This window comes from Balearica regulorum, chromosome 2, assembly GCF_011004875.1.
Source record: "Balearica regulorum gibbericeps isolate bBalReg1 chromosome 2, bBalReg1.pri, whole genome shotgun sequence".
NCBI lineage: Eukaryota > Metazoa > Chordata > Aves > Gruiformes > Gruidae > Balearica > Balearica regulorum.
The window spans coordinates 125,267,766-125,285,717 of NC_046185.1; the positions used below are offsets into that span (position 1 = coordinate 125,267,766).

Consider the following 17,952-nt stretch of genomic DNA (forward strand, 5'->3'; position numbering starts at 1 on the left):
ATAGATAGTATGGTTTGCAAGTGTCTTCTCTGGATATTCAATAAGACCGATCTTTAGCTTGCATATATCAGCATAGCATCATTGCTTTTACATTAATTAAGCATCTGTCCCAGTATATTAATGGTTCTGTTATTGTTCTTTTTTTAATGGACATTCATATATATTCTAACAAAGAAATCCCCAAAGAGCTATCTTAAATCAATGGACTAAACCAACTGACCCCATATGTCCCATCCCACTCAGAAGGTTAGGTTGAGGTTAACTTTTTAATTCTCTGTGCAGTAATCAAAAGTAACGACAATTACTGTAGAGGTTCAAACCAATCATAAATTTACTTAAAACTCAGTGGAACTACAAAAGATAGAGGCTTGGCAAAGGTCATAACAATGCTCAAAATTTAGCAGAACTATGAAAGGTGAGGGTTTAGCAAAACATGTGACGATATTACCCTAATGTGCTGAAAATTAAGTTAGAGACAGAGTGATAGAGAGGAAAAGAAAGAGAGAAAGAAAAGAGAGAGAGAGAGAGAAAAGATATCACTACCATTGGATCCAAAGATGTTCTCTGCTCGTAGTTGTAGTCTTCAGGTGGTGGGTGCGCACCGAAAACTTATGTTTCCCCTTTTTATAACCTGATGTGCCTGCCCTGTAGGTGGGGGTCTGTCATCACTGAGGAGGAGCAGTATGTGCTCAGGAATGTTCAGAAATGTTCCAGAAATGAGTCGGTGGGTTGTGGGGGTCCTGGGGGTCTCACTGTCCCCCCCCTTCAGGGCTGACGAAGTGAGTGGTGATCTGTCACAGGCACATGGCGCACAGGGCACTGATGGTCTTTCTTTATGTGTTTTAGGAATAGAGGAGTGGTCTCACAAGATGTTATCCTGCCTCCCCAGGCTCTGTTCTTGGTCAACACTCCCTGGTCATCATCAGCCCATCCCTGTCCATGTCAAGACAGGTGTTTGCAACATTCACTTGTTATCAGGGCCATAGTGGAAAGAAATATCAGAATGGTATTCAAGGGCTTCAGAAACAACTTGAGTAACTCAGTCTCGGATTTGTTTGCAAGAAAAATGAAGAGTCAGGCCATCATAGTTTATTTTATCTCTGCCAGGACATGCCTGCCTAATCTTACACCTCTATCCTCTATGCATGCATGCCTCTGTATACTGAATGAAATCCAGAAATAGTATTCAAAAATCACTCTCCAATATGACAGAACCATGGGAGTGCTTAAATTAGATTAACCATCACAGAGCGAGGATGTGTCTAATCTTTTACTTGGGTTCTTCTAACGATCATTACTATTTCTTTTTTTTTTTTTTTTTTTTTTTGCTATTCTCTCCAAATATATTCTAAAGATAAAATGCTGTGTTTGGTGGGGACAGATGAGGACTCAGGGGTGGAGAGTAGGGGTTGTTGTACTTCTCAGTTAGAAACTACTAGCTCACTATGTTCCTGCCCATCTGATTGCCTCTCCTTGGACCTGAGAGCATTCCTTCCCACATGCCCTGAAAACTGGACATTTGGAAGCCATAACAATAATGTCCAGGAATAAACCCTTTTATTTATTATTTCTTTGGTTATTGAAATTTGCCTCAAAGATCCACATCTTTCTCTCCTATTTATTACCTACTTAACTATTCGCTGTACCTTGGTTCTCCTGTCCTTCAGTCACCTGGAAATTCATATGCTCTTAATGAGGTTTCAAAAATGATTGATAATGCCGCTGTAATTATCTTTGTCTGCTCTTTAAGAACATTCAGGTGAAACTATCTGTCCTTGCTCATATGTGAGCATTTAGTTTGTCACCATCATTTTCTCCATTCTTTTTCACCAGCCCAAACAACTGCTTCCTTAATTGTTTTCTCACTTTCTCACCAACTGTATTGAATGTACAGCTTTGAATACAAAGCAACAAATTCTGTACTGGCACATACCTTGCTTGCAAAGCCTGACTAAGGTAAATGATAAGTGCAGGATACAAATCAGGGCACAGGTTAGCCTTAGAGAAATGTATTCATGCATGCTTCGATCTATTACTTCCAGTTAATATGTCTGGATCCCAAATTAGCTTTGAATCCTGTGCTTTCATCTGATGTGCCAGTCTGTGGGCCAAGTTTCTGTATTGGAGTCCAGATTCTACCCTTTGATGGATACAGTTTCACTCCTGAAGGTTTTTGTTTGAACTCCATGCACAAAGCAGATGGTAAAGTCAGATTTACAATCCAAGACCTTAATTTGGTGTGGATGGAATGCTCCAGAGCACCGAAGTTGCAATGAAAAAGTAAAATCATTTGCTTTTGAGGTAGGCTGAGAAATTCTATCCATTTATTAAGATTATGGTGCCTTGGAAAGCATCACTACAAATTAAGTCAGATGCCTGAGTAGGGCTGATAAAGCCCATTTTTACTGAAAATGAAGTTTAAAACAAATGTTGATGTATAGGATATCAGAAAATTTATTGTGGGTTTTGTCTTCATAGGAAAGTGGTAGACATTCAAACAAACACAAATCCATTTACTTCAATTTCCCCTGGTTGTAGGTAAGAACCAAATGACTGCATCATTTTTTTCACTGAATTTTTAGGAGTGTAAACTGCTGTTTATCTCAAATGAAACATAACAGCAAAGCACATGACATAATTTTAAAAGCATCAACTCCAGTTCTTAGGAACTCATTAGAATTCTTTCCATAAATTTTAGTGCACAGAAGCATCTGCCCAATGTATGTGTTCATGCATAAACATACCAAGGCATATGTAGCAGGGTCTTCATCCTGGTATTAGAGAGGAAGCTTCACTGATCATGTTTATTAGGTACTCCCCAAGTAGGCCTGTCTCACCCAGGTTTAGACATTAAAAGCATAGACATCTATAATAAGTAATTCACTGTTGTCTCCTTGCAGTCAATGGAATGAGATAGGCATTGCCTATCTGTCACTTAGGCATCACCTGCGGAAGAGGAGGCATCGTGCTTTAAAGCATCTCTTTTCTTCCCAATTGGGAGATTTGACCATTTGGTCAAAGGATCCCTTCAGAGTCTTCGCCCTCTCCATTTGCTTGCATTTGATGTAAAATTTGGGCTGGTCATACAGAGATAGGATTTTCCTTGGTTGTTTCAGAAGTCTGGTTAGGGTCCGAAGAGAGATCTGGACAAGAGGCTAATGGTCTTTTTTATCATCTTGTGGAATAGAAGTGCTTCTACTGGTAAGAGATGGAAATACAGCTCTTAGCACCCTTGCTGCCATTCTAACAGGGAATCACTACTACATTATATCTTGCTGTTTCTTCTGGCTCAAGCCTAATGAAATGTGCATTAGAGGTTATTACATTGAACCTTCCCTCTCTCCTTCCCTTTTAAGTTCTCTTTTTGCAGTTCAGATGGAGCACTGTGAAGAATGGCTACAGTTTCACTGCCATCATTATTTTTTCATTAAATTCACCCATATCATGCAGTAATTTGGTTTCCTGATTTGGAGTCCTGAAGGTTTTCAAGATTCTTTCAACCTTTATCAGCCATGTTAATGTCCATACCCATATGGTTGATCTGGCCACCGGCACAGATCTTTACGCATCCTGCAATTCTGTCCTAGCCAAGTCCTAAGCTCCCCTTCTATCCTAATCTGGCTACCCCTGGCACAGATGAATCCTGCAGGTATTCTAACTACCCATCAGTAAGCAGAGAAAGATCTAACATCGGCACCGATGTGAATTTTGTACATACCAGTTTCCCCCCACTCTGGAACTGGAGAAAGCACATTAGACTACCATCGTTGGTTGGAAGGTTGCCATCCTGAAAACAGTATGCTGCTATGCACATTGCTCTGCATAAGCAGGGGGACCTGCCCAAAGTGATCAGCTTCCAATTTGGTAATTTTTGTGATGACAGTGATGAGCTTTGTAGCACTTATCCATACTGGAAACATAACCACACATATACTAGGCACTGAAAAGGAGCTTTTAGGTGATCTTCAAGACATCTAGTGATCTTGATTTGTATAAAGGAAAGGCAGAATGTTTTGTTCACATGATGTTTCAGGACAGACATTTTAAATACCATTTTTATGCATAAGTAGGGTGCTGGGGTTTTGGGTTTTTTTTTTTTTGTCTTTTTTTTTTTTTAAAAGCTCAAAAATAGCCAAATGTCCATTGAAAGTTTCAAACCACTTAGCTTAATGCTTAACTTAACCACTTTAATGCTTTCTTTATTCACCTCAGGTTTTGCTCTTGCAGCAGACATCTTGGGAGGTGGGAGATCTTTCCTTGTGTTTTTTGAGGAGATTTAGATAAATCTGAGACTGAGCATGAAGAGTCGGTACAGATTAAATTGGTGCTTGTTATATCTTCAATAAAAGCAAGAATTTCCTGGAGCATCTCAGCCACGAAGGCCAAACTGTTAGAAACCAAAGAAATTCCAAGTAGGAAGAGAAAAGATACACACTCATATGAGCACAATGAATCTGCACACACACACCTCCCCCCCCCAGTTCACTCAGCCTACCACAACTACAAACTATCTCGTGTTTGCCACCAGTCATAACACCCATACATTTACTGCAGGTCCCCTGCAGTACGGTAGCTAATGATGTGTTGATAATGTATGTTCAGAAAGCACTACCTCACTGAATGCGCGATTTCGAGTCCTCCTGCACTGAGAACGCCTGCAGAGGGAAGGTGGCTGCCCAGGGCACAGGGGCACAGCTCTGCTACCTGCTTTTGGGCATCCCCTCAGACTCTGGTTTTTGTGCAAGGCTGTGCCTGCAGCTCAGTGAAGCAGAAGTTGTCTGGCATTTCCCAGGCCTACATCCTCAGTGAATTATTATAGATATATTTGAGGTGCAAACATAAAACTTCCTCTCTGTTAATTGCAAATTATTTAGCTTTTGGCAGATTGTTGCTGCAAAAACAGGCTTTGAAGCATTAGCAGTAGAGTAAATAGTGCTGAGAAGGCAAGTGTGCTATCCTGAAAAAATAGCATGTTATTCAACTATTGGTGTGACTGAAATGTTGTTTAACTTCAGCACTTTCTTGTTTTAATTAAACATGCCCCTTTCTTTCACAAAGAGAATGTCAGCTTAGAAGCATAATGATAAAAAAAAAAATTAATTATTCAGATTTGCTGAGGACAAAGAAAGATTTCTTTCTCAGTCAATTTACAATGAGTCAGTCTGCCAGGGCCAAGAATTAGCACTAAGTGAAAGGAAACCCAAGTGGGTAATTAACGGCAGTAACAGCAACACCAGAGATGGGAGCTCAGAGCATCAGAAACATAAATGTTCTTCAGATGCTGTCTTTGTTCAGACAGGCTGGAAAGCAAGAGCAATGCACTTTTTCTTCAGAAACTCAAAGTGAACCATTTACCCTTGCTACATAACTCACTCCAACCTTACTCTCAAGTCTTAATCTTAGACACACAACCTTCACAATCAAAATTGTAATTGTATGACATATTGTTGTTGAGAAATAGGTAATTAGATACAATGTTCTGAACATGACAAAATTAGTGCCATATTTGGAACGAAGGCTTCAGCTATCACTAGTAGAATTTTATACCAATTGCTTACTATTTTATTCCTATTTTCCTAGCTGTTCTTTATCAGGGTATGAGATGCTCATTTCATTGTGGGAATCCAAGAAGTCATGATAAGGCTGGCACAGCTCAAATTTCAGCTCAAAATCCACAACAATGACACTTTATAGGTAAACTAAGGCAGAATCAAAGACATCACATAAGACACATATAGCCTTATTCTGATCATGGTAAAATATAGACTGAATGCTGATATGGAGCACTCTGATATTGAATAGCCTGAAATTACCTAAAGTATACTGCAGCCCATCCTAGTACAACAGCAGACTTTTTGGAAGAGCTTCTGTTTCTTGAAAGTTTCTTTGTGCGTATGAAGTTACCACTATAAATCATATTGGAAATACATTTAAAACCGGCCACACTTGTGAGGGATTCTAGTTTTACACTGACACAGATATATCAGTAAAGCTTATTTTTAAGAATAAACAATAAAAATTAAAGAAAAAAATACAGTGCACAAAAGAAGCCATATATGATATATAATATTAGAATTAGAAAAAAATCAGATTATAACAAATCCTGAATATATGCCAAAACCTCCAAATACTCATTCAGACATTAATTGGGTGCTTCACACAGAAGAGCCTTGGCTTTTGGCCATTACACTTGACAGTGCAAACTTGGTAATTCAAAGTGAGTGTTTTTTTGGGGGGGTCAGATGGTCGCTGCTTTGGTTCCTTTCCCATTTCCGTCACTAGCAGCCAGTCCTACTGCAGACAGAGACCAGAGCCACCTCCATGGCTCTTCCCTGCTCCTCCAGCATCTGGTCAAGCTTGCCTGGCAGCCGCCTTGCAAATCAAATTACTTCTGTTAGCCCTCTCCAGAAATTCAGAAGCTGGAGATTAGGAAGGGAAGGCAGCCTTTTGTGTTCCTTCCTGGTGCTAAGGAGCCCTCCTGGATTCAGACAGAACCTGGCTTTCCAGTAAATACTATTTTAACTATGGTTTTGCTCTCACCAAAGGTTGCCAAAGAATACTTGCATGCACAGCATTCACAGTAAGATAGGATCATACCATTAATCACCTCATTTAAAATGGAAAGTATCCTCCTTATATGCTTGAGGATTTTGCCTTGGCTGGGGTTAACCCGTAGGTCTCCCACTAGCATTTTCTGCTCAATTAGTTCTTTCAAAGGGATGATTGAACCTACACAGATATTGTGTAATCTAGGTTAAATCAGGAAATAGCATAATGAGAAGCAGTTACATGTGGAAGGGAGGTCAAAAAAAGCAGCAACAGGAACTCAGAAAATATGAGGATATAAATAAAAGGACAGGTGCTATCTTCAGTCATGTAATGTGATGGGGACTCAGTAATTGACCTAAAAATAGAGGAGACTAAAAGAAAACATTCTGAAAAGCGCAGTAGAGGCCATAACCTCAGCTGGTGTAATTCAACGTACTTCCACAGAAATGAGTACAGAAGTGAATCACTACAGCAGAATAATAAGAACTTGCATATTTATAGAAGAAGTGGCAAAAAATAGCACTTGTCAGAAAACATTAGTCAAAGCTTAAGAAAAATGCTTATCGAAGTAGACCACATTCTGTGAACAGAGCTGTGACTACTATATTATGCTTACAGTAAAGGCAGGCGATGCATAGACTAGGTTAATTTTAAATACAAGTTGAGCAAGAAACATTTGGTAACTATGATACAGATGGTAACAATCCTAAAAAAGAAGGGATCATGTTTATATTTTCCTCCATGGCAGTATTTTTGGAATGACAATGGCTAAATCAGAACAAATACTTAAGTGGATCATGCTCAGCTGGATATATATCTGATCAGATTTCAAACCTTGCCAGTTTTGCCTTGGATATAATTATCTCAGGCTCTGGAGAATTACTGAAGGAATTTTACTTATCAGAGGCAACTGGTGATTTTAAAGGATGGGCATTCCCCATCAGTCTATGGACAAAAGGACACCAAAGGCTAAGATTGCCTCAGACAACCTAAACCTGAATTTTTAGCTTTCATGCTTTGAAGTGAGATATTAGATTTCCATTTTTTTCCCTATTTCAAAACAGCCCTGCTCAGCTTGTTCTCGATCTCATCCTGAGCAATTTCACTGTTGAGAAATCTTGAGAGACAGAATGGATGAGGAAATGTTACTTTTCTCTTTGGTTGATTTTCTTCACTTGAATAAAAAAACTTTGATAAAGTTGGAGACATTCTGCTCCAAGAGGAGTAAACAGGAGGAGAAACATGTTTTCTGGCTGGTATCATGCAGGCCGAGAATACTGCTAAATCTGTGCTTTAATCACTGACATTTTATGCAACCGTCTATAATTAAAAGCAGAGTTTTCACCCAAAATGTATCTTATGCAAGCAACATATGTTTTGTGCAATTCAGCTTAACTGTTCCTATCCACTGAAGGAGCAACTTCATTCCTGGAGAGCTGAGACCAGAGCGTTTCCTTACAACGCTGCTGCTGTGCTTCAGGAAGCCAAGCTTGGCGTTACCATTGCCACGCTCGTAAGGACTGAGTGTGATACCCTTGTTGTAAATCAGCATAGCACCGTGAACTTTCACAGTGCTGAGCAGATTGAAGCCTACTGAGACTGTGACTCCCATTTAAGCAGGACCATTTGACTGCTGAGACTTCACGCAGCACCAGGATAATTGCATCCAGAAGTGTTTTTTCTCCCACAGTGGCTAAATGCAAAGCCCTGTAGCGGAGCCAGCTTCTCAGACGCATTGCTGGCTCATCGCATCCATTTTGCACGTTCATAGGTGAGCAGCCTCGTATGAACCATTTCAGAATGGTGTACGTACAACAGAGTAATGATAAATGGTAAAAAGTACTCTATTTTCTGTTTCAATAAGGGTAAGGAATAATTTGATAGCACAAAAATCACACTGTTTAATTGAAACTTTTAATACCTTTGAGAATATGTTTATTCACAATAAGTGAGTTCCAGCCTATCCAAAGATCAATGAAAGCTGTATGAGTGTATTATTTCTTTGAGGACTAACACGGCAAGGAAGTGTTATGGAAGTGTTATGGTTATTGGCTTTAAATGGAAGCCAACAAATTTTAAACCAGCTAAACCAACAGCTTTGATTCACTATGCTTGTTTTGCAGCTGAATAGGCTAAAATGAAATAAAACTAATATATATGCCTCAAGGTTACAAGATAATTTTTCAACAGAGCAGTAAAGTAACACACAGTTTTCTTCAAACAGAGGAACAACAACAAAAAAAAAAAAAAGCAGGAAAATTTCAACGCTACCTGGAGCTGTTTGCAAAACATCAACAAATTCTCCAGAAAAAAGTCTTTTTTTTTCCACATCATTTTGAACCAGCTCTCCTCAAATGCTCAGAAATCTCATTTAAGAGCCAAGCAGAGAGTTGGCACTAACTTGAATTCTGTGCTGCAACATCATGAAACACAGCACAGTAGGATAATATAATAATAACCCTTCTTGCTCTCTGAATTTTTTCCCCTTGGTTTGTTTTGCCCAGAAAGGTTGTAGAGATTTTTGTTCCCATTATTTCCTTTTTGCCTGAAATAGTGATCTGTTGCTGATCTGATCTGTGAACCAACTACCTTATCCTCCAACAAACGTGTCATCAGCTGTCACTGCAAAGCTCACGGGATGGTGCACAGTGCTACTAAGAAGTGTGACAAGTAGCAAAAATGTATTGAAGGTTTGCTTATTTATATTTAATCATTTTAGAATTATGTGAAACCATGCAACTAGTCACACACGGTGTCACCACTTTTCTTTTATTACATCCTATTAATGTAGACTTTGTTCAAGTCTTTTCTAGAGGGAGCCTGTACCTACATACATGAGTATACTCTGCCTTATGTGCACAAGAGTCATCTTGTTCCCCACTGAAAACTCTGCTATAAACCTTGCAAGTGGTCATGAGAAATGTGCTCAGGATCATGCAGTGGCACAGAAGTGCCACGGGAGCCTCACCGTGTGTTTATACTCTGCCAGTAGAAACAGGGGTGTCTGCGGCTCTGCAGCAATACAAATTGCAGACCGAGTTTGCAGCAATGCAAGACCTGATTAGCAAATCTGTGCAAACTTCTTTGATTAATAATAGGCAAACTCTTTCTGACCATTTGTGAAAAACATCACAATTAGATTGTTTGAAATCCCACTTATTACGTATTTACCAGTCTGTGTGTTCCCCATTTTGACAGAAAAAAACCTGTCTTAAATGTTGACATTGGACTAGAACAAGATTATCTAGCAAGGTGGTCAGTGGAGTGGGGATGTTTTGAGACAGGCTCTTAAAACAAGCAGTCCATTAGTAACCAGTGTGCTCCTCTGCAGTTATCAATATTAGGAGGATGATGAATACTATTTGTTCTCAAAAGTCGAAAACATTACATTCATTTAAACAGCAACAGCATTGTTTTAGCTGTCATAATATGAGGCCTCTGGCAAGGTACGTGGGAAGAGCTGACATGTTTTTGTAGGCCAACTGACATAACTGGGAGAAAAACAAACAAGCAAGTGTTTTTTGCAGCTCTGCAGTTTGCAAGAGCTTGTCTGGGTTGTGTGTTGTTCCCCCCACCCCATCCTCCCCGTCCTCCCCCCCCCCCCCCCCAGCTTTTTTCTCAGCTATATCCTCAAGTCTAAGACAGACAGTACACATTAACAGGGGAGAGAAAGTGCAAATGCGCTTCAGGACTTAGAGAAATGTAAGATTTAATTCAAAAACAACCAACCAAAGAGAAACCCCTGTGTGAACTTTAGTGTTCTTTTATGGTGGATAGAGATGATCAGGAAGAGCATACTACATTCCACTTTAAATAAAGTTTTGCACTTGTTTCGCTCAACGGCATACCCATAACCATCTTAGCAGGTGTTTCCAACATTGACGGATCTTAGGTGAGAGAAAATAGTTTAGACAGCTGGGTACATTAGGGGACCGCATAGTGTATTTTTTCATCCTAGTCTGTCTTAAGGTTTCTGTTGTTTCCTCAACCTCTTTCCCAGGGTAATTGCAAAGAACAAGAGACTTACACACTATGTAACAAGCTGGAGGAGTTTCTCTCCGAGCAAACAAGCCATTCCGTCGTCAGCTACTTTTGAAGAGCTTGCAGATGCACAAATTGATCTTCATGCTGAATTAGATGAGCAAAATGGAAGCACTTCAGTATGTCACATATTTCTAAAGCTAGGCTTTCCTGGCCAGCTGGTTAATACATACTCCATTAGGATATGATGTCTGACCTTTAGTTGTAATGAGTGGCCAAGCATTCAGATACTCTGAGCCCTTAATCCTCATTCGAGTTTACTGAAGTGAATGTAGTTTTCCCCTGGAGACAGTCCTAGAAAACATGGGCTAAAAGCATTGTCCTCCCTTTACAAGCGGACATTAGCAAGCTGCGTACATTTTAGAGGAGTTCTTTAGGTCTTGTTCTCAAAATGCTGGAGCCCCTCTAACCACAGGCACAAGAGGTGTAGTTAACACATTGCATTTAGACAACAATGTCCTCCAAACATTCGACTCCTTTCTGACACTTCCTCTCATTATGGGCCTGGCATGAATGGGGAAGACAAACTCTTTTGCAGAGCTTGGATTTGCATATATCTGCAGAGCACCCCCCTGCCTTAGACCCTACTGGGGCTTGTCATTGGTCTGTACTGATCCACAGGAACGAATCTTGCCTTCAGCGACTGGCAGGAAGAAACAAAGCAAAGTGAAAAGGGAAGAAACATTTGTCACAAAAATCCTCACACCTGGGGGTGACCTGGGAGATGAACTGAGTGAGCACCACATCAGCTCCATGCATGGTGGGGAAGGTTCAGGGCATGGAGGCAGGAGCCACGCCAACTCTTGCTGATAACCAGGGTGAGAACCCACCACACTGGCTGAGAGAGACCAGCCCACACCTTGCCCATGCCCCAGCTGGAGCTAGAAAGAGCAGCTCCTATCTGCTCCGTTTCCCACCCTGCTGGCAGCAGTATCCCCATCAACCCTCACTCAGCATCTGTGAGCACCATAGCTCTGCACAACAAGAAGTCGTCTCAGGCTTGGCTTCACTCTCCCAGGCTGCTCTGCACTTTTGAAATGAAGAATTGTTTTTATTATTTTAAAGAAAGATGCTTTGATTTCAGTCTTTTACCCTCCTAAACAGGCATTTCTAAACTTAGGGTCTTCATTAAGAAGATGCTAAAGGAGCCTTGTTCTTTAAGACAAGTTTTTAATCTCCTCGACTTCCAAAACAATCTGAATAATCCAGCTCTAAGTCTCCTCATTAAGGCCAGATTTATAAAATCTCAATCAGACTTTTGCTTGAGGTTTTGTAAATCTGGTCCTAATACAGATACTTAAAGCTGGAACACAGATCAGCTTGAAACTTTGGTGAAATAAAAGAAATTAAAGCAGCCGATAAAACCTGTAAATCAAAGATTCCTTTCAATGTAGCTGACATGAGAGAACATATATGTTTTGTATGGAGCTTGTCTTTCCCATCTATTTGGTGGCTAAATTAGAGCTACTGGGTAAAAGACAGATGAAGAGAATAAAGCTAAAACCTTCTTGATTTTCTTTTACTTTTGCTTTAGACCTATCTGAAAGATCTTGAGTTTAGTCTTTCAAACTTCCCAAGCCTTGATAAAGGATGCATCAAGGATGTTTCTTTTGAGTTCCTGCATCTCCATGAAGAAGTAAAATTGTTATTAAAGACTTTACGATCTCTTTTATCTGATGTTAATTAGCTAGTGAAAAAAAATTACATGGTAGCAGAGTTTGAGGTAGTCTGAAAAAAAACCTTTTCCTGTCTCTTATTAAACATCATCTCATTTGGCAGTGGCAATTCACCACTTTGCTAATTCTCCAGTCAGTGTAAAATTTTGCAGCCTCGGCAGGACTTCAATTTCAAAAGTGAAAAACAAGCAAGAGAGAAAAAATTAAACCAAACCATCTGTTTTCTGAACACCTTTCCAGGCATTCGCCATATATCTTTTCCTTCACAGATGACCTTTACCAAGGTATATTTGTCTAAAAGTTGAGCAACACTCCTGTATTTCATCTGGAGTTTCTCAGCCTTTGTTTATATCAAGCACACCAGCAGACCATCCATACCATTCACATCTAAAAATGATGAGGTTCTAGAAGAGGCCTGCAGCAGGCAACAAGGGTTTACATTTACGGTACTCGACTATATTTCATGGAATTATAGTGATAACAGCCCCAGAGAAATTCTCATTTCCTTGACAATGATAAGGATCTTAGGTAGAGACAGGAACTGTATCTAAAACAAGTAATATATGCCTGCAAAACAAGGCTATTTTAAAATGTAGGATGCCTGCTTGCAAACTATTTCTCTGTGTCGTGGTTTAACCCCAGCCAGCAGCTCACCACCACACAGCCGCTCCCTCCCTCCCTCCCCCCCCCCCCGGCGGGATGGGGAAAGAATCAGAAGAGTAAAAGTGAGAAAACTCGTGGGTTGAGATAAAGACAGTTTATTAGGTAAAGCAAAAGATGCATACAGAAGCAAAGCAAGACAAGGAATTCATTCACCACTTCCCATGGGCAGGCAGGTGTTCAGCCATCCCCAGGAAAGCAGGACTCCATCATGCCTAAGGGTTACTTGGGAAGACAAATGCCATCACTCTGAACATGTTTCCCCCCTTCCTTCTTTTCCCTCCAGCTTTATATGCTGAGCATGACGTCATATGGTATGGAATATCCCTTTGGTCGGTTGGGGTCAGCTGTCCCGGCTGTGTCCCCTCCCAACTCCGTGTGCACCCCCAGCCTACTCACCAGTGGGCTGAGAAGCAGAAAAGGCCTTCACTGTGCATAAGCACTGCTCAGCAGTAACGAAAACATCCCTGTGTTATCGACACTGTTTCCAGCACAAATCCAAAGCACAGCCCCATACTAGCTACTATGAAGAAAATTCACTCTATCCCAGCCAAAACCAGCACACTGTAAATTCCTCATAGAAGCAAGGGACATAATACTAGCATTATAACCACTAGAGTTAATTAACCTCTGGTTCAAAAGTGCAGTTTTAAAGTTAAGGCAAAGCCTGAGACTGGTATTTTAAAAGTTGATTAAAGTTTTTAAATCTTGTTGGGTGAGGGAGGTACCTCCAAACTGGGATGGAGGTATATCCTGAGTCAACTGAAAAACATTTTTATGTTTTAGCGTGAAAGGTAGAGCATCTCACAAGTTCTGTTTTAGAAACTTGCTAATCAGACTCTGTTCACTGGCAAACAATTAATGTGACATGCAAAAAAGTTCAGGAATGATTTAGCCACAGCGACATGCTAAGAATTGGTGGGAAGGTAAAAAACTTGGAGAAAAAAATCAGAAAATACTGTTCAGTACACATCAATTTGCACTCACAAGATACCACTCACCCTGCTGTATATGTGTATTTATTCACACATGCAGAGAGGCAATTTATATATATGTATAGCTGGGTGGAGTAATTGCTCCACTGTCAACTTTCCAGAGGATAAATACATAGCAAAACTAATATGGTCATAATAGGCCTTCTGAACACACAGAGGCTTCTTGCTTCTTCTGCCCCCATGTCTTTGTGGTATACTAGCATGCTCTTACCAGAAGAAGGAGCAGAGACACAAGTCTTCACCTGTCCCTAGTACTTTCTAGTTAGATTATAGCTGCTCGCTCTTAGCCCTGCTTTACTGCCCTTGCAGTGCACCAATGACATTTTTAATATTGTACCAGATAATGCTAGGGAAAAACAAAGTCATATTGGCCTTCCCAGACTTTGGGCTAAAAGCCAGGAATGCTACTACCTTTAAGGTGGGAGAAGAGTTCATGTAGATGCTCCTTGTCCTTCTACGCGCCGATAAAAAAAAAAAAAAGACCTTTTCAAAATTCACTGAAGATCATAATTAAAATTAGATTCTCTTTGTTATCTACAAAGCCTTGAAGCTCTCGTAATTTGAATGCTATTCTTCTTGATCTACTTAGCTCTGACAGCTTAAGTCAATGCAGAAGTAAACTTGTGCCAACCCAACCCCTTGTATCAGTACCTTTTCCTTTGATAGGAACCCCTAAACACAACTGAAATAGGAACACCTTTAAACTAGATGGGCTAAATATTCCCCCCCTAATTACCATGGATTTCTTTCCCTTATGCTCAGTGAGGATGCTGGCAGTTAAAAATGCTTTCTGCAAGAGGACCTTCACTATGATAAATGAGAACAGCTCCTTTGATTTTAATGGAATTACATTAAACTACTGCAGGTAAGGATCTGACCCTCTACACTTTTGGATTTCACCCAGGAAGGCATTACAGCAGGGTAGGTGGTCTCCCAGCTTATGAATTTTTAAAAAGATAGCCAAAGCAGGGAGAAGCATGCAAAGGATGACTTGATTTATATAGCCTGCTCCCTTCTTCACTACATCTTCCCTGCGTTTTGAAAGACACGTACAGCTGGTTTAAACACCTTTCTGTGGGAGAGCGGAGCATGGACATTATTTACAATTTGCTGCCTGAAAAGAAAAATATCTTTCCTTTTCAGAGTTGATGAGGGCTGGGCAGGGAAGAGCCAAGCATCAGGCAAGCTGTGGGGTGGCAATGTGGCAGAGGCTGATCAACTCAGCTGCTACCGCAGAAGTTGGCATCTCTTCCCCCCCACACCGCTCAGCAGGAACCAGCCTTGCAGCAGGAGCAGGGCCAGCGGTGAGATGCCTCCTACCATCCCAGGTCACCACGACACAGAGGCCTCAGAGGCTGCAGGTGGCAAGGAAGAAACACTCTGGCCAGGTCCTGGTGGGACTGGGGAACTTATCTCCTCATCAGGAGCATAAGCATTCTAACACCCCTCTCTCCCAGATCAGCTTTGGCATCAAACGGCCTTTCTGGAGCAGGGAGCAGCATTGATGATGTTGTGGGAGGTAGAAAACAAGTCACGGTGTCAGCAAGTGTCACAATGACTGAACAGGGGACTTCCCTCTGCATCTCCCTCTCCATCCCCAGCAGCTGCCCAAATGAATGCATGTCCCCATGCAGAGCATCCTCTCCAGGTAGTCACCTTACCTCAGCCTCTCCCACTCCTTCCTTCCCTCTCTGCAGAGAGCTCAGGGCTTCTCCCATATACACACTACCAGGTTTCTGGGTTTTAATGGCTTTTCCAGCCATTCCTGTAATCCCTTGCTTCAAATCAGGTCCTCCTTCATGTACCCCAGCTACTCCTTTCTCCCTGGGAAAACAAGCAGCAAATCCCCATCACCCCTCGCCCTGCCCCTCTGCCTGATCACTTCTCTCCAATAAGAGATGAACTTTACATGTGGAAATGCACAATGTCCAAGACGCAGGCAGATAGTTTGCCACTGAAGGACATGGAGAACCCCCGCACACCCCTGAGCATAGCTGTCAGGCAAACAAGGCGTGTTTTGCTCAGAGGCAGGTGCCCCGCAGTTGGGCAGGGAGGCCCCGAAAACTTGGCTGACTCCTTGCCCTGGGGAAGTGGCCTCAGACAAAAGCAACCTGGCAGGCACTGACGTGACATATAACATGCAGTAATTAAGTGCTTCTGCATTATGGCAGTGATAAGTAATGATTTAATTACTCTGCCTTCATTTTTACAGAAAGAAGTTCCAGTATTAGGCCAGTAAGAGAACAGAAGACAAAATAATCATGAACTTTTTATATCAATAGAGGAACCGCACATGAACATGGCCAGCACCCTCTGACCCTCTCCCACCCACTGTCCAGTAAGCCTGTGGATAGCGTCCCCGGGATATTGCTGTATATGCACTAACCCACAATGTCGGACATACGCATTCCTGCTCTCCTACCAGCAAGACCTAGCTGAGGTGAATGTTACCTCACCCACGCAAGTGCACACACACACATGCATGGCGACAGGAGGCTGGAACAGCTGAAGGCCACGTGTCATGAACCAATGTGGTTTTCCACAAGGGTTGGGAAAATGGTGTTTCAAATCAAGTTCATCAGAATCAGCTTCATCAGGCCTGCAGTGAGGGATGCCATCTGCTCACTCCAAATCTTCAGCCAGACCATGCAGCACCTTTCACAGGCATCTTCTCAGTTTGTCCCGAAAAGTTCGTTCTCCTTTTTGCTCAATCCAACACCTGCAGCAGAAGGAGCACACTCATCAGACACCTAATACTGTGCTCACGTAGTGTGAGCAGTCATCACTCGTACGCCTCTAGCAGCTAAAACTGACTGCCATACCTATAGTCATCACCATGCTGTGTCAAAACAAATCTACTGGTATCAGAAGGAAAGGCATTTCAATGCTGATTAAAGACTTGCCTGCAGGATTTTCCAAATGTAAAGCCTATTTAATCATTGCATTTCTGTGGGTTTTCAGGAAAAGCAGCTCAGCTCTGAATGACTCACTCTTCTCAGCCCAAACCATTTGTTCTCTGTGCTAAGTATGGCATCTATTTACTGAGGCAGTCAGGGGCCAGGCACGAAATGTGTGTCAGGTCTCCTCAGGTCCACAATTTTGTACTGTCGTGCTTTTAATTGAGGTAGTTTCCATGAAAGACCTCTCCTCCACCTCCTCAGGAGAGTCTGAAAATTTAGAGCTTGTTCCTTCCAAGAGGACTTTTTGCTCACCTCCACAGTGATGCTCACAGAGGACACAATGGTGCAGAACAGCAGTAATCGTGGAAAAATACTGGAGTACAAGCATTTAAACAATAATGGTGGTTATTTTCCAGAAGCCAGTTGACTCCAGCAATTTTGCTATAAAGTAACTTTGTGGGTGATGCTGGCTGAACAGTGACCCATTACTGGAAGCTGATAACATGCAATCAACTTGCTTAAATCTTTTTTTTTTTTTTTACCCTGAAGAAGCCTGCCCTCATTGACACATACTCACAGATTCCAGAGAGGTCTATGTACAGCCAAATACAAAAAGACATCATCTGTCTTTTATCATATAAGCAATAAAAAGTTAAAACAATTGTAACTGCTGTTTGCCACCAGCATAAGGAAAGGCTAGTTCCTTGCTGCTGCTCCAGAAGTCTGAGGGTGCACTGCTGCAGAGCTCTGTGATGGCATTATTTAGAGGTTAAACCCACATTAACCCTTTCAGTAAAAAAGCAATTGCCAGAACAGCCCCTCAGTTCACCCCATATCAATAACACATTTATTGCAGAAATGCTGATCCCACGGCAATGTCAAAACTTCGGTTTTACATACAGCCCAAAGTGCATTCCTGGATTTGGGAAGGAAGTCTGCTAACAAAGAAAGCACAAATTCAAGTTCAGCCAGGAATTTTGGTACATCACAATGTGAGAACCCAAGATAGAGATTGATTTTCTTTTATTATCTAAATTCTTTTCCAGCATTACAATTTGCATGTAGTATAATGCTTCCATTATAGTTTCAGGGTTGCCACAGTTTTCGAAGAGGAATAAATGGTTCAAGATA

At 41.3% G+C, this 17,952-nt stretch overlaps 1 protein-coding gene across 1 annotated transcript in view; it reads right to left on the reverse strand.

Annotated features, from left to right (window-relative positions):
- Positions 1-13,481: 13,481 nt before the first annotated feature.
- LRRC3B (leucine rich repeat containing 3B) overlaps positions 13,482-17,952 on the reverse strand; it is a 59,001-nt gene continuing 54,530 nt past the window's right edge. The window contains exon 3 of the transcript XR_012834074.1: positions 13,482-16,640. The gene's annotated coding sequence lies outside the window, so the exon portion shown is untranslated. The remainder of the gene's footprint in view (positions 16,641-17,952) is intronic.